The 21,850-nt window shown below is 35.8% G+C and overlaps 1 pseudogene; it reads left to right on the top strand.

Annotated features, from left to right (window-relative positions):
* Positions 1-2,119: 2,119 nt before the first annotated feature.
* LOC116561229 lies at positions 2,120-21,411 on the top strand (annotated as a pseudogene).
* The last annotated feature ends 439 nt before the right edge of the window (positions 21,412-21,850 follow it).

The following is a 21,850-nucleotide window of genomic DNA, read 5'->3' as shown; positions in this document are numbered from 1 at the left end:
GTTAGCTCTTCTTGTTGCATTGATCCTTTTACCATTATGTAATGTCCTTCTTTGTCTCTTATGATCTTTGTTGCTTTGAAGTCTAATTTATCAGAGATGAGAATTGCAACTCCTGCTTTTTTTTGCTCTCCATTTGCTTGGTAAATCTTCCTCCATCCCTTTATTTTGAGCCTTTGTGTATCCTTGCATGTGAGATGGGTTTCCTGAATACAGCACACCGATGGGTTTTGGCTTTTTATCCAATTTGCCAGTCTGTGTCTTTTGATTGGGGCATTTAGTCCATTTACATTTAGGGTTAATATTGTTATGTGTGAATTTGATACTGCCATTTTGGTGCTAGCTGGGTGTTTTACCCTTTAGTTGAGCTGGTACTTGTTATTCCTTTATATGTGTAGAGCCTCTTTCAGGAGCTCTCGTAGAGCTGGCCTGGTGGTGACGAAATCTCTGAGTACTTGCATGTTCCCAAAGGATTTTATTTTTCCTTCACTTATGAAGCTTAGTTTGGCTGGATAGGAGATTCTGGGTTGAAAGTTCTTTTCTTTAAGGATGTTGAATATTGGCCCCCACTCTCTTCTGGCTTGTAGGGTTTCTGCTGAGAGATCTGCTGTGAGTCTGATGGGCTTCCCTTTGTGGGTAACCTGACCTTTCTCTCTGGCTGCCCTTAGTATTTTCTCCTTCATTTCAACCCTGGTGAATCTGACGATTATGTGCCTTGGGGTTGCTCTTCTTGACGAATATCTTTGTGGTATTCTCTGTATTTCCTGGACTTGAATGTTTGCCTGCCTTGCTAGGTTGGGCAAGTTTTCCTGGATAATATCCTGAAGAGTATTTTCCAGCTTGGATTCATTCTCTTCGTCTCATTCAGGTACGCCTATCAAACGTAGATTAGGTCTTTTCACATAGTCCCACATTTCTTGGAGATTTTGTTCATTCCTTTTTACCCTTTTTTCTCCAGTCTTGCCTTCCCGTTTTATTTCATTGAGTTGATCTTCGACCTCTGATATCCTTTCTTCTGCTTGGTCAATTTGTCTATTGATACTTGTGCATGTCAAGAAGTTCTCGTGTTGCGTTTTTCAGCTCCATCAATTCACTTATATTCCTTTCTGTTTTGTCCATTCTCGTTAGCATTTCGTCAAATCTTTTTTCAAGGTTCTTAGTTTCTTTGCATTTGGTTAGAACATGTTCTTTAAGTTCACAGAAGTTTCTTACTACCCACCTTCTGAAGTCTGATTCTGTCATTTCATCACACTCGTTCTCCCTCCAACCTTGTTCCCTTGCTGGTGAGGAGTTGTGATCCCTTGTAGGCGGAGAAGTGTCCTGGTTTCAGGTGTTTTCATCCTTTTTGCACTGGTTTCTTCCCATCTTTAAGGATTTATCCACCTGTCAACTTTGTAGTTGCTGGCTTTCAGATTGGGTCTCAAATCTTTCAGATTGACGTTCTGTTTGTTGATGATGAGGTTATTTCTGATTCTTGGTTTTCCTTCTGACAGTCTGGCCCCTCTGCTGTAGGTCTGCTGAGGTTCACTCCAGGCCCTCTTTGCCTGGGGTTCACCTGCAGCAGCTGTTGAACAGTAAGGGTTGTTACCAGTTTTCTTCTTCTGCTATCTTTGTCCCAGAAGGATACCCGTCTAGTGTCAATCTGATCTCTCCTTTATGAGGTGGCTCTTTGGATATACAGGGGTCAGGGAGCTGCTTGAGGAGATGGTCTCTTTTTTATAGGAGCTCAAATAGTGAGCTGTGAGCTCTGTTGTTCATTCAGAGCTGCTGGGCAGGTAAGTTTAGGTCTGCTGCAGCAGAACTCATAAACTGCTTTTTGTTCCCAGGTGCACTGGCCCAGGGATTTAGGGCTTTATGAGTTTCGGTTATGCTGCTGCCTTCTCTGTTTTTTTTTTTTTCCTTCAGAGCTGCCCTGCCCAGCAAGGAGGCAGCCTAGTCACTGTCTGCCTGTAGAGGCTTTGCTGAGCTGCTGTGCGCTCCGCCCAGCTGCCGAGTGAACTTCCCTCCAGTCCTGTTCATATGGGTATAGTTAGAACTGCTTTGGTGATGGTGGCCCACCTCTGTTGAGGCGGGGTCTCTCTGCAGTGGCGGGTTGCCTTGGCAACAGCTGGCTGCCTCAGCAATGGCGATTTGCCTTGGCAATTGCGGGCTGCCTCAGCATTGGCCAACTACCTCCGTCGTAGCTGGCTGCCTAGGTAATGGTGGACGCCCCTCCCCCACAGAGCTGGACCCTCCTGGGTTCAGCTGCGCTTGTTGTGAAAATCTCAATCCAGAGTTTCTGGTTGCTGTTCTTCTGTGGGTGTGGGACCAGCCGAGCCTGATCGCCTGGCTCCCTGCCTCAGAGCATTTTTTAAGTTGGTGTTCCAGTCGCCTGTTGAAGAGGCCCTGTGGTCTGTTTGTTTTCCCCTGTGGACACTCACTGTGCTGGCTTAAACAGCAGCACTGAGGTTTTTGGCGCTTTTTTTTTTTTTTTTGCCCTGGAATCTACTGTCCTGGTTTTCTGCTCAGTCCCTTTTTTAAACAGACGAATGGGTGACTTCCCGTGGCTCCAATTGCCAGCCAAAAGGGCACCTGGACTGGTGTATTTTGTATGGAGAACCGCTGCTCCGGGGTGCCAACAAAGCAGCCACACAGGGCAAAGCAGCAGTGCTGGCCAGCACAGCTGCGCTGGTGACCTGTGGAGCTCCTGCCCCTGGGAATTTCCTAGTCTGTGGGCAATAAAAATGCGGCATCTACTCACCCTCTGCACTTTCACTGGGAGCTGCAATCCTGAGCTGTTCCTAAATGGCCATCTTGGATCCTCCCCCTGTAGTGAGTTTTGAAAGGACTTTCAGATATCTGAATTTGGGAACTCTTTACATTATGTATTGGGAGATTGAATTAAACCTGCTCATGATATTATCCTTATGAAAGAGAATTGGCCTGAAGACTTAGACTTGATTAATGAGATATTGATTATGTTTTCTTAGTCATTCCACAGATGTAGAACATAAATAAATAGAGTAAGGTGAAAAATTATAGCTAGTATAAAAATAAATATTTTATTAGTACAAACAAGTTTGTGCTGGTATTGGATATTTTAGCTGTCTGATTTTATACCAGTCCTAAACACTGGGTAGCACAAATATTTGGAGTTTGTAGGGGACCTTTGATTTTCTATCTGATTGTATGATGTTTCAAGGAAAATACTGACAAACAAAAATGATACTTTCATCATAAGATGGTCTTGACCATCGATTGGTTAGAGGCTTAAGTGTGCTATGAAAGTTAACTTTAGCAGGTCTGGAATTAGCTTTGGCTTTCCTACTGAAATAAGAAGCACACATACGTGGTACTGACCTCTGGTCAAGTCATTAATATATTGATTAATAGGGTTGCTTTTTTGACCAGGAGTCTAAGAACATATAGTGTAGTTTGTTGTAGCCTGTCTAAATTAGTTATTGATTACAGAGAGATTGATTAATGATTTGAACTTGGGCTCAGTGAGATCCTTAGAGCACTCTGCTTTTGAGTCTGGCTACTTAGCAGGAATATGCCTATATACCCAGCACTTTCTGAATATATATGGGGCATCTTAGTTTGGAGGTGTTCTACGCACAACTTCTTTCTATTGTCTGATGATGATTTCCTTTGGCTCTACTTATATGAAACATACACCTAGCATGTATTATAGTACTTTCTTCAGGCCAAACTTTTAGCCATTTTGACCTCCTTCTGTTGCCTTTTCTAATCCTGTAGCTCTGTCTAATCCTGCTATCTTAACCTCTACGAGAATTGCGCTTTCTATGAAGAGCAAAATATTTCACCTGAAACTAACAAGAATAGAAAACAAACTTCGCTCTTCTAAGTCCATTACTGTACAACTAAAAGAATTTCTTAAAGTATCTAGAATTAATCACCTTTGCTATATTAATGTCCTAAATCAGAACCTACAGATATCTGGTTGAGCCAAGGTAATTTGGAATTTTGAATTATATAACCTTAAAACTGGAAAAAAAACAGTTGTATTGAAATTCCTATGACATTGTTGTTCCATTCTGCACCTTCAGCTCCTATAGTGAATTGATTATATATGTATTCAAAAAACGGTATCTTTGGATTACCACAAAGGTGAGAAAAGAAGGATTTCATAAAGCTTCATGAAAAAGTTCAGCCAATTGTTTATCTTAGTAGTAAATTCAACAGGTAAATCATATTTAGTGTTGTAAAACTGGCTCAAATCTTCTACATTTAACTTTATTCTAACATCTGATTTATAATTTAAATATGTCCATGCAAATCTATATATATATATCCTCATTTTATATAAAAGGAATCCTAAAATTATTTTCTCATCCTCAACATATACTGAATTTAAATTAATCACAATAAGTATACATAAGAGTAAGAATATCTAAAAATAATTTTGTGAGTAAGTTAATAACAGAAAAAGAGGTTTAGGTCTGTGCAATGGCTCATGCCTGAAATCCCAGCACTTTGAGAGGCTCCAATAATTGACATTTAAACCTGTTGCATATATAAAGTGATTTCACTTGAGGCCAGGTGTTCCAGACCAGGCTGGGTAATGTGGCGAAACCCCCTTTCTACTAAAAATACAAATAATTAGCCAGGCATGGTGGCACACACCTGTAATTACAGCTACTCGGGAAGCTGAGGCACAAAATCCCTGGAACCCAAGAGGCAGAAGTTGCAATGAGCAGAAATCATACCACTGCACTCCAGCCTGGGTGACAGAGCAAGGATCTGTTTCAAAAAAAAAAAAAAAGAAAAGGTTTAAATTATTGCAAACATTTTTAAACAGAATAAAGTGACAGAAATGAACTCATTATTGAGTAGTTAATTGAAAACAGGATTGAGATTAATTCATAAAACTTTATTTCTTTTGATGCCATTTTTAACCTTAGTAGTTTGATTTTTTAAAAAAGTAAAGGGGAGAGATGCCAGATGTAGGTGATGGGGAGGAAGGCAGCAAATCACACTGCCATGTGTGTTCCTATGCAACAATTTTGCATGTTCTTCACATGTACCCCAAAACCTAAAATGCAATAAAATAAATAAATGGGGAAAAAAAAAGTAAAGTGATCAAATTCTCTTTAAAATTGTGTAATTTAAAATACATTTTCTTTGATCAAAGCTAGAGACATATTAAATGTAAAAGGCTCTTATGGAAGTTTTCAAAGGGAACTGATATGGAGGATGAATATTGCAAAATGGTTTAACTTTATTTCATGTCATTCTTAAGAACTAAATTATTATTTTTTAATTTCCTATTTTTCTACATTCCCCAGGTTATTCCAGTTTCTAAATTCTTGACTTCTAAGGACAAATATCTTTGTATTTTGTTACTTGTTTTTGAAAACTTACTTCAAAGCATATAAATTCTGACTTTATAATTGACATTTAAACCCATTGCATATATAAAGCACAGGAAGTACTTATTAAAGAAAGAGAACAAGAAATTGAAAGAGAATATACAAGTGAATACAAGTAAAACTAAGATTTTAGAGAAGAAACTTCTTTGAAATTACAGATAATAACACAAAAATGCCCTTTTAAAGCAGTAGAATCTTGCTATAGTTGAATGTTAAGTTTATTTTTTCTAAAACCTCTGTGTATATGAATGCCTATTGCAAAGCCTGATTACTCTGAAATGCATATTGCACAAATGGGCCCGCATATCTTCTAAAAGAAGGAAGTTTTATCTTTGCATGTAACAAACTGAATTCTAAGGACTAAATGTTTATTTTATTCTTTCAGAGAAAGAGGCCCAGACTAGCCCTACGGAAAATGCTTGTAAACTAAAGGTAGATCCATTTACCCTTCCCAGACAAGCAGAATCCTGAATAGCAATGATCAGATTCCTCTTTTTTCTGTGTACTCTAGGAAAGTTTTTGAGTGAAGAACAATTGCATTTATTTTTCCTCCTGCTCTTTTTCCTTCTTCTTGCTTTTCTTCTTGTTGTAATTATTATCAGATATGATTAACCATAATTTGACATTATTCTTAATTGTTAGTACTGCATTAAGTATATTCTGATCAATAAAGTCATGTGAGTCACAAAGAACCCATTGTCGCATTAATTTATCTGGTAGTAAATTCTGGAGCTGACAAATCAGCATGGAGTTCAAGGGAACACTATGAAGACTTGGACATTAGCTGTTGAAAAAGAAGGCCATATGTAAATAATAGGCAGAAGCAGTTCATCTTGATCTGCAGGATAAAGAGTAGAAACTTTCATTCACCTGTTTCTTCAAAACCCTCCTTAAGGTTCATTATAATCTGATGTCGCCTGGATAAATACTTTGGTGTGGTATGTGAGGTACTGAACAACAGATGGGACTTGGAAGATACCGTCAATTGACTTCCCCCCCACCCTTTTTTTTAGAGATGGAGTCTTGCTCTGTCTCCCAGCTCCCAGGCTGGAGTGCAGTAGCATGATCTTGGCTCACTGCAATCTTTGCCTCCCAGGTTCCAGTGACTCTACTACTTCAGCCTCCCAAGTAGCTGGTATTACAGGCACCCACCATCACACCTGGCTAATTTTTGTATTAGTAAAGATGGAGTTTCACCATGTTGGCCAGATTGGTCTCGAACTCCTGACCTCAGGTGATCAGCCCTCTGTGGGCTCCCAAAGGGTTGGGATTACAGGTGTGAGCCACCATGCCCCCATCGATTGACTTTTAGTCCTGTCTGACATACAGTAGTTTATAAATGTAAACTATCTTAAAGCAATTTAATCCTAAATCATTTTAAGAAAATTATATTCTTGGATTAAAAATGAAACAAAAGAAATTTTAAAAAGCAATTGATAGTATCATGAAGATATTTCAGATGAAATAATATATCAATAGTATTTTAAGGCCAAGAATGTTAGATGACCAAATCTGAAGACCTGATAATGGCATAGAAAGGGGAAAAGAAAAATTATAAATGTGTTAACTGTTATTTAGCCACACATATTTGATTTGCCTATTCAGTTCTTTTCTTTACTGAAAACTGATTTTTAAAGTTTAGTATAAATTTATATTTAAAATGAATAAATTTGCTATAAATAAAATGAATTAGCAGTCATAAAATGGACATTAGTTTTCTCTCTATTACTAGTTTCTATCTGTGATCATGGTCAAGCCACTTACTTTTCTTATATGAAAGATTCTCTGTAATTTTAATAAAAATTTTAATATTTCTATAGCAGTGGTATGAGCATTCATTAAGATCAGAAGTATATAAAGTCAGTGATTATGACTAGAAACTGTTTTACATAAATAATTTCTATAAGTAAATGTTACCTAAAGACAACCTTCTAAATTTGCAATTTATAAAAATTCAAATTTTCTGTGATGAATTGCATTTATCATCTATATTAATGTGAAGCTGAGAGGCAGTTATTGCATATAATCCAGAATATTCAGAACATCTTTCCTTGATTGTGAAAAAGATTATAATTGAATTGTTCTTGAAACATAATTGTGATACAAGGCATTTTTCTACATACATAAGATTGACTAACAGTCCGATCACTTGTACTTAGCCATATGGCTATGAGTAGCTTGCAGCTGACTTTGGATTTTACAATACAATTAGGAAGGATATACTTTTAAAACCCACAAGAGGAAATTTTACTCATGATGCATCACATTTTAAATTGTGATATATCCAAATCCATATTTAAGAAAACATTAAGCTTTCATCATATTTCTAAATTAATATTTTAAAAAGTACAGCTTTTATCACACAAATATTACATGCAGTACCTTTCAACCTGTCTAATCACTAGAAGGATAAGGCATTACTAAAAAAGGGATGACGGGTGAAATTAAAAGAAACAAAGTGCATTTTAACATGTGATATGGTTTGGCTGTGACCCCACCCAAATCTCGTCTTGAATTGCTCTCCCATATTTCCCATGTGTTATGGGAAGTACCTGATGAGAGAGAATTGAATGGTTTCTCCCACATTGTTCTCCTGGTAGTGAATAAGTCTCACTAGATCTGATGGTTTTAACAGGGGTTTCTGCTTTTGCAACCTCATCATTCTCTCTTTGCTTGCTGCCATCCATGTAAAACAGGACTTGCTCCTCCTTGCCTTCTGGCATGATTGTGACGCTTCCCCACCCAGTTGGAATTGTAAGTCCAGTTAAACCTCTTTCTTTTGCAAGTTCCCCAGTCTTGAATATGTCCTTAACAGCAACATGAACACAGACTAATAGAGAAAATTGGTACCAGTAGAGTATGGTGTTGCTACAAAAATACTCAAAAATGTGGAAGCAACTTTGGAGCAAGGTAACAGGCAGAGATTGGAATCATTTGAAGGGCTCAGAAGAAGATAGGAAAATGTGGGAAAGTTTGGAACTTTCTAGAGATTTGTTGAATAGCTTTGCCCAAAATGTTGATAGTGATATGGACAATAAGGTCTAGGCTGAGGTGGTCTCAGATGGAGATGAGGAACTTGTTGGGGACTGGAGCAAACGTAACCCTTGTGGTGTTTTAGTAAAGAGACTGGCAGCATTTTGCCCCTGTCCTAGAGATTTGTGGAACGTTGAACTTAAGGAGATGATTTAGGGTGTCTGGTGGAAGAAATTTCTATGAAGCAAAGCATTCAAGTGGTGACTTGGGTGCGGTTAAAGGCATAAAGTTTTATGAGGGAAACAGAGCACAAAAGTTAGGAAAATTTGCAACCTAACAATGTGATAGAAAAGAAAATCACATTTTCTGAGGAGAAATTCAAGCCATTTGCAGAAATTTGTGTAAACAATGAGCCAAATATTAATCCCCAAGATAATAGGAAAAATGTCTCCAGGGCATGTCAGAGGTCTTCATGACAGCCCCTCCCATCACAGGCCTGAGGCCTAGGAACAAAATATGGTTTTGGTGGCCAGGCCCAGGGTCCCCAGGTTGCTGGGTATGCAACCTAGGGACTTGGTGTCATGTTTCCCAGCTGCTCCTGCCATGGCTGAAAGGGGCCAATGTAGAGCTTGGGCCATGGCTTCAGAGGGTACAAGCTGCAAACCTTGGCAACTTCCATGTGGTGTTGAGCCTGTGAGTGTACAGAAGTCAAGAATTGAGGTTTGGGGTCTTTCACCTAGATTTCAGATTTCAGAGGGTGTATGGAAATGTCTGGATGTCCAGGCAGAAGTTTGCTGCAGGGGCAGGGCTTTCATGAAGAACCTATGCTAGGGTAGTGCAGAAGGAAAATGTGAAGTCAGAGCCCCCACACAGAATCCCTACTGGGGCACTTCCTAGTGGAGCTGTGAGAAGAGGGTTACCACCCTTTAGACTCCAGAATGGTAGACCCACTGAGAGCTTGCATTATGTGCCTGGAAAAGCCACAGACATTCAACACTAGCCCATGATAACAGCCAGGAAGGAGGCTGTACCCTGCAGAGCCACATAAGCAATGCTGCTCAAGACCATGGGAACCTACCTCTTGCATCAGCATGACCTGGATGTTAGATGTGGAGTCAAAGGAGATCATTTTGGAGTTTTAAGATTTGACTGCCTCACCATATTTCAGATTTGCATGGATCCTGTAGCCTCTTTGCTTTAGCCAATTTCTTCCATTTTAAATGCCTGTATTTACCTAATCCCTGTACCTGCACTGTATCTAAAAAGCAACTAACCTGTTTTTTGTTTTACAGGCTTGTAGGTGGAAGAGATTTGCCTTGTCTCAGATAATATTTCGGACTGTGGACTTTTGAGTTAATGCTGAAACAAGTCAAGACTTTGGAGGGACTGATGAGAAGGCATGATTGGTTTTGAAATATGAAGATATGAGATTTGGGATGGGCCAGGGTAAGAATGATATGGTTTGGTTGTGTCCTCACCCAAATTTCATCTTGAGTTGTACTCCCACAATTCACACATGTTGTGGGAGAGACCTGGTGAGAGATAATTGAATCATGGGGCAGTTTCCCCATGCTGATCTCATGGTAGTGAATAAGTCTCACTAGATCTGATGGTTTAACAGAGGTTTCTGCTTTTTCATCTTTCTCATTCTCTTTTTCCTGCTGCCATCCAAGCAAAATGGTACTTGATCCTCCTTGCCTTCCACCGTGATTGTGAGACTTCCCCAGCTACATGGACCTGTAAGTCCAACTAAACCTCTTTCTCTTGTAAATTGCCCAGTCTTGGGTAAGTCTTTATTGGCAGTGTACAAACAGACTAATACAAAATGATTTAAATGTTATAATTCTTAAAGGCAGGAATAGGTCCTATTTAAAATATGTGTGTATATAATTTTTATAAACCTTATTAACTAAGTATAGGTCTTCTTCTTTTAAAGGTAGAATTCAATAAAACATATCAAATGTACTTTGGGAAACAAATACAATGGTTTTCCCCACAAAATCCAACCCCTACTATTGTGTCCAATTTCACATTCATCCTCTCTTTATCTTCACTTCAGCCACACTGGTCTATTTTATAAATAAAGCTCTCAAATCCTACATGAGAAGGTAGGCTTTTGCCCAGAGGTCCCTCAAACTGGAATACTTTCCCTGCTTTGGTTACTCTTCCACCAAATCTTACTCTCGATTAGTTTAATCCTGCTGACTCTCTAATTTATTTATTCATTTCGATGCCATGATCTTCGTGTTTGACATGACCACTGCTCAACACTTTCATAATTTGTTTTGCTATAACTGTTGAAAACTTGTATTATTTTATATGTAAAATCTTCCCTTTAAATTAATTTTTGATTAATATAGTTAACATCAAAATTATTGATGTTCAATTATTATACAATAAGAATTATATTATATATAATATATGTATTATATAATCAGAATTGTTCAATTATTATACAATGAGAAATTTGATCACGTAAATGAACCTTCCATGTAGGTATTTTAAATGTTTTAAAAAATATTATTTAGACATAAGACATTTTAGGGAAGTTCATGTAATGGGTTAAGAAGACAGTAGCATCAACTCCTTCCATAGATTTAGAAATACAAAACTCAAGTAAGTTACCCTACTGATTTGACCTGAAAATGTTTTCAAGGCCATATGCCTTCTTTATAATTTCTTCCTTCTCTGCGGTTGTACCAATTGGCTTGCCTCACTGTTATGAAAATTTTCACATGCTTATTGTGCTGATGTTATGCTGTTTCCCTTATTTTAGTTTATGTATCTAGTAGTACACTTGGTCTCTTTTTGCATATTATACAGTGGAAGAGAGCTGTAGATGTTAGGCACTCAATACATATTTAATTATTTTGAATTAAAAATTAAAATTACTTTTAGTTTTAAGTGTTTTGAAGAAGGAAAGATACTTTTTTGAAGATCATAAGAAGACATTAATATTTCTCTATGATTGTCCTAAAAGTGCTTTTGTTCATCCTAAAACACCCACATGCACTATGTGTAGAAAATAGTAAGCATTTTATAAACATACTCTTAATAAATTAATGACAGTTATTCATCATTGAATGGAAAATTCATGCAATAGTTGTTAAAATAACCAAAACAATTTCATGATAATTATGTCATATCATTCACACAATCTGCATATTAAAAGGAGAAATGATATTGTGTGGAAGTAATTATAACCATGGCAATACTGATCCTACTGAGCACTCAAAGTTCAATTAACTAAGTTTCTAAATTTTAATAACATTATTATTCTAGTGAATAGTCCGCTTTCATTTCCCACAACATATGCCCAATATTATTGATTAGGAAATGTTCTTGTTTATAATAAAATAAATACAAAGAATTTATGTGAGGGTAATACCCTTAATTGATTTGTGAATATTTAAGAGTTTGGTAAAGTCTTATAAACATCAATATCATTCTCTTAGTATAAAAATTAATAATACACAATGCAATATAATTGTTTTCCTCAATTTTAGCAGAAGAAAAAAGAAAACTGTAAAGTAAATTCTGCCTTTGATAAAAGATAAGTCAGCATATTAAATGTTAAAACACACAAACATAGTCATTATAATTAAACACACCTTTAAGGACAGAGTTTATTAAGTTTAAATAGCAAAATTTTTAAGGCACTGTTTATGTTTTATGATGGAACCATAACTAATTACATTATTATACCAATAGGGATTTATGAATATATTTAATAAGCGTAATAAATTTTTAGAGCATAAAGCAAAAAATCAAAAGTATTTTTTAAAAATTCTGTTCAATGATAATGGTAAGGCAGTTAAAAAGTAAATACCCATTCTTTATGCCTGAAAACCTGACTCTAAAACACTGATGAATTTGATTCAGTTAAAACCCTGGAAAAGATCATATATATAAACGTTGACACTTTTTATTTGTTTATTTATCATACTTTAAGTTCTGGGGTACATGTGCAGAACATACAGGTTTGTTACATTGGTATACACATGCCACGGTGGTTTGCTGCATCCATTACTTTGTCATCTACATTAGGTATTTCTCCTAATGCTATCCTTCCCTAATCTCCCCAGCCTCTGCTATCCCTCCTGTAGTCCCCCACCCCCAACAGGCCCCAATGTGTGATGTTCCCCTCCCTGTGTCCATGTGTTCTCGTTGTTCAACACCCACTTATGACAGAGAACATGCGGTGTTTGGTTTCCTGTTCTTGTGTCAGTTTGCCGAGAATGATGGTTTCCAGCTTCATCTATGTCCCAGGAAAAGACATAAACTCGTTATGTGGTTGCATAGTGTTCCATGGTGTGTATTGACCAAAGGATTATAAATTATTCTATTTTAAAGACACATGCACACGTATGTTTATTGCGTCACTGTTCACAATAGCAAAGACTTGGAACCAACCCAAATGCCCATCAATGATAGACTGGATAAAGACACTTTGACTCTTTCTAAATGAGCTAAATTTGAAATTGATAAATTATTCAAATAACTAAAACAGTAAAGTCACCTTAACAATAAAGACCTTCCTGATAATTCTAGAACTTTTGAAAAACAATTGCCAACTTATAGAAAAGTTGCACATGCAATAGAGAGTACTCTCTACCACTCCTGTCTCCAAACCATTTAAGAACAAAAGTTTAAAGCCTATTAGGTTAGAATACTTTCTTACCAAAAAATTTATCATAAATAAATATATTAAACCATCAGAAGTGGGAAATAAGTACTGACATATTACTTCATCTAAAACTCATGCAATTAATCTTTCACTAAATGTCCAAATAATGCCTTTTCTAGCAAAAACTCCAGTTTAGAGTCACAAATTAGTTACAGTTTATCATGTTTCTTTAATCTCTCTTGGTCTTGATTTATTCTTCATCTCTTCCTTCATCCTTTTTACCTTTACACGTTTCAAGATCATAAGGCATTTCTATTGTGGAAATTCCTTCCATAGTATTTGTCTGATTATTAGGTTATTTATCTTGGCAGGAATATTGCAAAGGTGACACTTTGTTCTCATTGTATCCTATCAGTTGACACATGATTTTATTTTTTCCCATTATTGATTTTGTTTTAATGAGAGCAGGTACTCTTTCCTTATTCTCAGGTTTAGAGGGAAAGTTTTCAATGTTTTATCATTATGTATGGCATTTACTTTAAAAGTTTTGGATGTTCATAATTTGACACCTCTGTAAAAAATAATTTCTTAGCAGGCTAAATATTTTTATCATGAAAGTTTTTTGAATTTTTAAAAATATTTATTTGGCATTTATTGAATTCATTGTATGACTCTTCTTCCTTTGATATGGTAAATGATAAATGACATTGATAAACTTTTCAAATGTTTAAGGAACTACATTTTCATTACTGAAATAATTCTAAATAGGTTGTGATGTGTTGTCCTTGTTTATTTCTGAATTCAATTTGCTAGTGTTTTGTTTAGAATTTTTCATATCCATTTTTGTGAAAGACATTGGCCTAAAGTTTTCTTTTATTATTGTCAAGGTTTGATATTAATGTTATGCTCACCTTTTTTAATGAATTTGAAAATTTGGCTGGGCATAGTGGCTCATGCCTGTAATCCTAACAATTTCAGAGGCCAAAGCAATAGGATTGCTTGAGCTCAGGAGTTCTAGACCAGCCTGGGCAACATAATGAGATCCTCTCCCCATTAAAGACCAAAAAATTAGCTGGGCATGGTGGCGCCTGACTGTGGTCCCTTTCTACTTGGGAGGCTGATGTGGAATGATCATTTGGGCCTGGGAGGTTGAGGCAGTGAGCCATGATTGCACCACTTCACTTGAACCTACTAGGCAACAGAGCAAGGCCCTGTCTCAAATAAATACATAAAAATAAAGAGTTTGAAAATGTTTCCTCTTTTTCTATTCTTTGGGAAAATTTGTTTACAATTTGCAGCATTCATTTATAAAGATATATATCCTAGTGTTTTCGGTGGGAGGTTTAAAATTACAGATCCAAAGTTCTTAAAATTGTATTTTGTATTGGATAGTCTGAAAGAAAGAAAGAAAGAAGGAAGGAAGGAAAGAAAGAAAGAAAGAATAACAGGAAGAAAGAAAGAAAGAAGAAAGGAAGGAAGGAAAGAAGGAATGAAAAGAAAGAGAAAGAAAAAAAGAAAGAGAGAGGTAGGGAAGGAGGGAGGAAGGAAGGAAAGAAGAAAGGAAGGAAGGAAGAAAGAAAAGGAGATCTTAGGATGACTTTGAAAAAGGTAAGGCAACCCATAGAACAGGAGTGAGGGACTAGGGAAATTGAGAGAGAAAGAGGAAAGCTGATACAAATCTGCATAATCAAGCTGTTAACCACTGTAGATAGTTGTAGTTTGATCCCCTGGAAGTTGCTAAGTTGGTGTGAAGAGTGCACCTGAAAGTTGCCTGTCTTAGTCCTGGATATAATAAATGTTCATTAATTGGTGTCTGTGTGCCCACTGGTCAAAGGTTGCCATATGTGATGTTAACTTCCTGAGGCTTAACCTGAGCTATACAGACTTGAAAGCTAAGCTGGTTTCTGCTGTGTCCTGACTATTGTTTTAGATAAGGGACAAGGCAAAAAGCAAAGATGAGTTGTGTAGGTGAGTCAAGGTGTTATCGCCACATGTCTGGGCACAGATGATTATTGCAGCAATGATTTTATAAAGAGGTTAACCCCGTGGAGGTGAGGCAGGGCAAAGGTATTTAAAACAGTCAAGAGGGATATGGTGGCTCATGCCTGTAATCCCAGCACTTTGGGAGGCCGAGGCAGATGGATGAGTTGAGGTCAGGAGTTCCAGACCATCCTGGCCAACATGGTGAAAGCCTGTCTCTATTAAAAATACAAGAATTAGCTGGGCCTGGTGGCTGTAATACCAGCTACTCAGGATGCTGAGGTGGGAGAATCGCTTCAACTAGGGAGGCAGAGGTTGTAATGACCCAGGATTGCACCACTGCACTCCAGCCAGGGTGACAGTGAGATTCTATCTCAAATAAACAAACAAATAAATAACATAAACAAATAAATACAAAATTAAGAAATATTCAGATTTTCGATTCCATCTCATGTTAGTTTTGCTAAAAATATAACAACAACAACAACAAAATCTTTAATCATATTGATTTTTCTCTGTTGGACATTATAGGACATTTCCTTAACTTCTGCTTTTACTTTTATTATTGCCTACCTTCTATTTCATAGTGTTTATCTTTTGTTCTGTTTCTAAGCTTTTGAATCAATGATTAAATCTGCTTTCCAGTTTCTCTTCTTTATCAGGCAGTCAGTGAAGGTTATACAATTCCCTTTAATACCATATTAGTGCTGACACTTCTGTTTTAATATGTTCCATTTTTATCAGCATTCACTTCAAAATGCTTTCCATTTTCCATTGAAATTTCCATATTAACACATAGCTTTTTATTTCAAAGTTCGCAATTTAATTTTCAACCTTCTATTTACTATTAATAGTTACATTTTTGTTTCTGAATTTAAGTTTAATATCATTGTGGTAAGATAGCATACTTTTCATAATTTTATTCAACATTTGTTGAGGCTTGCATTCTTGCCAGGATTTGGCCAATTCTGGTAAATGTTCTGGTGGTCTTGAAAAAGATTTCATTCTACAGTTGTTCGGTGTAATGTTCTGTACATATCCACAAGGTCAATTGGATTAATTTTATTCCTCAAAAGTGTTATATTGTTAATGAATTTTTGTCTCTTTTCTCCATCAGTCCTAGAAGAAGAAAGTGTTTTTTTCAACGTTACCGTAGGCTTATATCCTTCTTGTCACCTATGTCAATTCCTGAATGGTGTATTTAATACTATCATTAGCTGCATAAAATTTTAAAGCTTTTTTACTGTTATTATATATTTATCTTTTTAAATTATACTTTAAGTTCTGGGGTACATGTGTAGAATGTACAGATTTCATTCCCCTGTCATCTACATTAGGTATTTCTCCTAATGTTATTCCTTCTCAATATCCCCACACCTCTGCTATCCCTCTGCTGGTCCCCCCACCCCCAACAGGCAGCAATGTGTGATGTTCTTCTCTCTGTGTTCATGTGTTCTCATTGTTCAACATCCACTTATGAGCGAGAACGTGTGATATTTCATTTTCTGTTCTTGTGTCAGTTTGCTGAGAATGATGGTTTCCAACTTCATCCATGTCCCTGCAAAGGACATGAACTCATACTTTTTTATGGCTGTATAGTATTCCATGGTGTATATGTGTCACATTTTCTTTATCCAGTCTATCATTGATGGGCTTTTGGGTTGGTTCCAAGTCTTTCCTATTGTAAACAGTGCTGCAATAAACATATGTGTGCATGTGTCTATAACAGAATGATTTATAATCCTTTGGGTATATACCCAGTAATGGAATTCTGGGGTTAAATGATATTTCTATTTCTAGATCCTCGAGGAATCACCACATTGTCTTTCACAATAGTTGAACTAATTTACACTCCTACTGACATTGTAAATGGATTCCTATTTCTTCACATTCTGTCCAGCATCTGTTGTCTCCTGATTTTTAAAAAATTATCATCATTCTAACTGGCGTGAGGTGGTATCTCAATGTGGTTTTATTTGCATTTCTCTAATGACCAGTGGTGATGAGCTTTTTTTCATATGTTTATTGACTGCATAAATGTCTTCTTTTGAAAAATGTCTGTTCATATCCTTTGCCCACATTCCGATGGGGTTGTTTATTTTTTTCTTGTAAGTTTGTTTAAGTTATTTGTAGATTACAGATATTAGCCCTTTGTCAGATGGGTAGATTGCAAAATTTTTTTCCATTGTATTGGCTGTGGTTCAATCTAATGATAGTTTGTTTTGCTGTGCAGAAGCTCTTAAGTTTAATTAGATCCCATTTGTCTATTTTGGCTTTTGTTGCCATTGCTTTTTGTGTTTTAGTCATGAAATCCTTGCCCATGCCTATGTCCTCAATGGCATTGCCTAGGTTTTCTTCTAGGGTCATAACGGTGTTAAGTCTTATGTTTAAATCTTTAATCCATCTGGAGTTAATTTTTGTTTAAGGTCTATTCTTTATTACTATTTTTTATTTAAAGTCAACTAACCTAAAACTCATTTAAATCAATATTTCTAAGTCTACCAGGGGGGCTTAGATACATATATAGTCCTTACTGTTTTACAAATAGTCTTCCTAGTAGCTTCCCAGCAATATAATCACTAACAGATTGCCAAATTTTATGTCTACCAAAAGCATCAGAGCAGCCTGTTAATCCTTTGTGGATTTTACAAGTATATTTAGACTGTGTGGCTGTTAGTGGGCCTTACATTTATTAACTTTGAAAACCGTCATAAAACATCCACAAATTGCAGTATTTACTAACAAGAAAAGTATTTGCTTGCCTGGAAATTTTCCCCCAATGAGAAATGGAAAAAAGTATCTGATATTTATATAACTATTGTCTTTCTTTTGGTTGAATAATTAAATACTTTTAAAATATTTTGACTTTTCATATTCTTGTATTTTATATTTAAGATGTTTCTCTTGAGAGCAAAATAGCATTGAATTTTCTTGAGCAGACAATCTTTTTCTTTTAACTGAAATATTTATTATACTTGCATTTATTGTAGTTAGTGGTGTATTTACATAAATTTAACGTCTTACTGTTTTTTGCTGTTTTACACATCTGACATATTCCATTTTATCTTTTTTATCTTATCTTTTTTGCACTAATTAGCATTAGATTTCAGCTTTTTTCTTTATCTTTTTTCCTTTACATTCTTTAGTGACTTTTAAAGATTATGCTAGAGATTAAATATCTTATCTCTCATAACAATCTAGTATATAAATTTGTACTCTTCGCACTTATTAAAGCAAATACATATGAACACTTACTTTAATTCACTTAAATTTAAGATGTATTTTGGGTATTTTAACTTTTAAAAGTCAGTAAGGAATGGAAACATGCCATTCCTAGTACATTTGACTTTCATTTCTGAGTTTCAAAATTGTGATATAATAAAATATTTTGGAGTTTAAAAATTTTTTAATAGATAACTGGCTCAGATTTGGATACCAGAAGTGGTGTGCTGCCAGAACAGAAATCTGAAATATGAAACATTGTCTCTGAGTCTTAGAAACGCAGAGAAGGTGGAATTTCCTAAAGAGTACGTAGTGAAAAGTTGAATGAAGTGAGAAAATTGTTATCAGTGATATATGATTTGTGACTAGAATTTCCACAGACTTTGTTCTACTTGGTGTCTACAATGACTAGTTTGCAAATTCATTAGCTGCCCCACATTAAGCTGAACTTATTATCAAGTCAGAATGCACAAGAGCTTTGATCAGCATGAGGAAAACATAAACCAAAATTATCCATTATCCATATGGTAGAATTACCAGTTCATCAATAATCTGTTCAAACTCATAATTATTAACATTGTTTCTTATTTAAACTTATATTTTTCCATTTTTCATAAATAATTGAGGCCAAATACTGTTTTATAATTCACAAAACAATAAAAGAGGTTATTGAAATAAATAGTTCCTTAAAATCACTTCTATATATTTCATATTTTAGACATGGAGAATATTAAAAAATGGAACCTGAAACTTCTCTCTAAACATTTTAAAATCATTATTTTCAAGAACATTTTTAAAATAAGAATGTTCTGTCAATTTGATAAATATCTGCATACTGACATTGGTTTCTCCTTAAGAATTGAATAGACTCAAGTATTATATATGTTAATAAAATAATAAAAATCAAAACAATTGCTATACTGTGTTCCCATTGCATGGGGCAAAAGCAGTGTTTTGGCAGATAGGATAAAAACAAAGTCACATAAAAAAATAGCTTTTTTTTTTTTAGATGAAGAAAATATTTCTCCAAAAGATAATGCATAATTACAAAACTTTCAGTGGAGAATCTATTAAAATTTTGGGGGAATAGATTGTATTTTTGGGAAAGGTTTTATGTTGTCAAAAATTAGTTATGCTCAACCACCTGAATACATTTAATATTATTCTGTCTTGAGTAACTGAGTTGTGAGGCAAATCTTTGACCCATTTCTTACATTTTTCTTGTTTAGTGACAGTGAAGCAGAAACTCTAATTAAACTAATCAAAAGGTAGTTGGGGATGATGAATTTTGTTTACATGAAAACTAGTGAAGCTGTTCTGGTCAGAAAATAATTCATCATCTAGTAAAAAAATTAGTCAAAAGGACACATTTCGCTGTTGATGTCATGCAGAACACCTTTCAGTAATTAGTTTCCTCCTTCTATTTCAGCAGATTTTACATTTTCTACCATCTGTTTAGAGTAGACATAGTGCTGATGTCTAATCAGCTAATGCACAGTATTTTTCACCTGTAGATTTCTCTGAGTCATCAAGTGTCTTTAGTCAACAGCATAATGGTTCACTGATGATATTCAGATATGGAGCAGTTCCCAGAAAAATATTTGGTTACCTGTGGTAGTCATAACTGTTGTTTGTCAAATATTTCCAATACTCTAACCCCCAAACTTCCTACCTTCTAGTCTCCTAGTAGTATGGCCCTGCTGTCTCTTGTGGTTGGAAGTGATTTGGTTCCTAGTTTAGGTCAATGAGGCACAAGCATTTAATTGTTGAAGTCAGAACTTAGCATGAACTTACTACAGCAAGAACTCTTAGATCCTTTATCTTTCCTCTGACATGGGAGCCAATATGATGTGCAAAGATGACCACTCCATCATCCAAAGTCTCTGAGTGATTGGAATAAACAAAGGCCCCATGATGGACATAGAACATAAACAAGAAATAAATCTTTGTTATTTAAAGTCTCTGAGATGCTGGGGGTTGTTTGCTACTGTAATAATTCTCAACTCAAATCCGTATCACCTAATACTTTCTTTTTTTTTTTTTTTTTTTTTTTCTTAGGGTTATATAGTTAGAAATATAATTCTCTTATAGACAGGTCAACTAGGGAAAATAAGTTAGCAAAATCATTTGAATTGGTTGTGTACATTCTGGGCAGGACTTATTCCTTTAATTTAGCTTCTTTGCACATGTAAAGCAGGCCATAAGATGTCCTGTTTTGCCATAGACAATGCAACCATTTCTAGGTCGACCTTGACAAATCACACAAGGTTCAATGGCATTAAGGGGCAAACTAGATTCCATACTTTCTTCTTTGGTTTGTGTTTCTTCCCTTTCAAACTCTTTCACATCTTCTTGGCTGCTATAAATAATGCTACTAGAAGTTGGTGGCTGAGACTAGTTCTCACTTTCCTGTGATTGTGAGATTTGTGTAATTTTATCATCATTTCCCTCAACACACAACTCTCTGGAATCATTGCAGCTGTCACTTTGAAGGTGGGACTGATCAAAAGGACCCTGTGCAAGAGCTGCAGGAAAAGAAACCTTCATCTTCACATTTGGTTTCTAGACCATCTACCTTATCTAGAAGGAGAAGAATTAGTGAGACAGAAGAAAATTCAGATTAATTATCTGGTGAATGGCAAAGAAAATGCCACAAATCTGATCGTATTGGCCTTTCCTTTGATGAAAGCCTGGCTCTGTGTAATAAGGGAGTTATGTTGTAAAAGAAGCAGTATCAGTGAATCTACAGGGACGCCATTGAATCTGAATCTTGATGCTGGTGTAAGTGAACATTCAAGTGATTGGTTGGATTGGGATTCAGTTTCAGATCAGTTTAGTGTAGAATTTGAAGTTCAGTCTTTTGACTCAGAAGATCATAGCCTTAGTGAACAAGGACAAGAACTCTCAGATGAAGATGATGAGGTATATTGAGTTACTGTGTATTAGGCAGGGGAGAGTGATACAAATTCATTTGAAGAAGATCCTGAAATATCCTTAGCTGACTACTGGAAATGCACTTAATGCAATGAAATGAATCCCCTGCTTCTGTCTCATTGAAACAGATGTTGGGCCTTTCAGTGAGAATTGGCTTCCTGAAGATAAAGGGAAAGATAAAGGGGAAATCTCTGAGAAAGCCGAACTGGAAAACTCAACACTGAAGAGGGTTTTGATGTTCCTGACTGTAAGAAAACTACAGTGAATGATTCACCTATGACTTTCAAAGCAGATTTCTATTCTTAAGAGTATAGCATTTGTTTTGCAGAAATCAGTGGTGCATTATTTATTTATTTATATATTGTAAAGTCTCCAAATTGTATATTAGTTTGATGGAGAGATATTTTGTGTCAAAAGCTCTTACTTCAGGTAAATTTACTGTCTAAAAAGCACCTATATATCTTTATTCACATATACTAGCTTCTTGTTTCCTTGCACCAAGAAAAATGTTATATTGTTGAATGATAGGATTAAAGCAGTCTTTCTTAATTGTGGTCTACCATCAAGAGCATCACAATTAATGACTTTGCTTATTAAAAATGCAGATTTTCCCAAAACCTCATTTCAGGTCTACTGAATCTGAATTACAGGAGACTTGCAGCTGTACAGAAAACAAGCATTTCCAACAAGTTCTCCAGATGTTTCTAATACATAGCAATATTTGAGAATCACAGCTTCCTGAATA

The sequence above is a fragment of the Sapajus apella genome, unplaced genomic scaffold (assembly GCF_009761245.1).
Source record: "Sapajus apella isolate SASKATOON/1434 unplaced genomic scaffold, GSC_monkey_1.0 scaffold28, whole genome shotgun sequence".
Classification (NCBI taxonomy): Eukaryota; Metazoa; Chordata; class Mammalia; order Primates; family Cebidae; genus Sapajus; species Sapajus apella.
The sequence above is the reverse complement of the archived record's forward strand: the minus strand, read 5'-3'. Positions and strand labels throughout refer to the sequence as shown.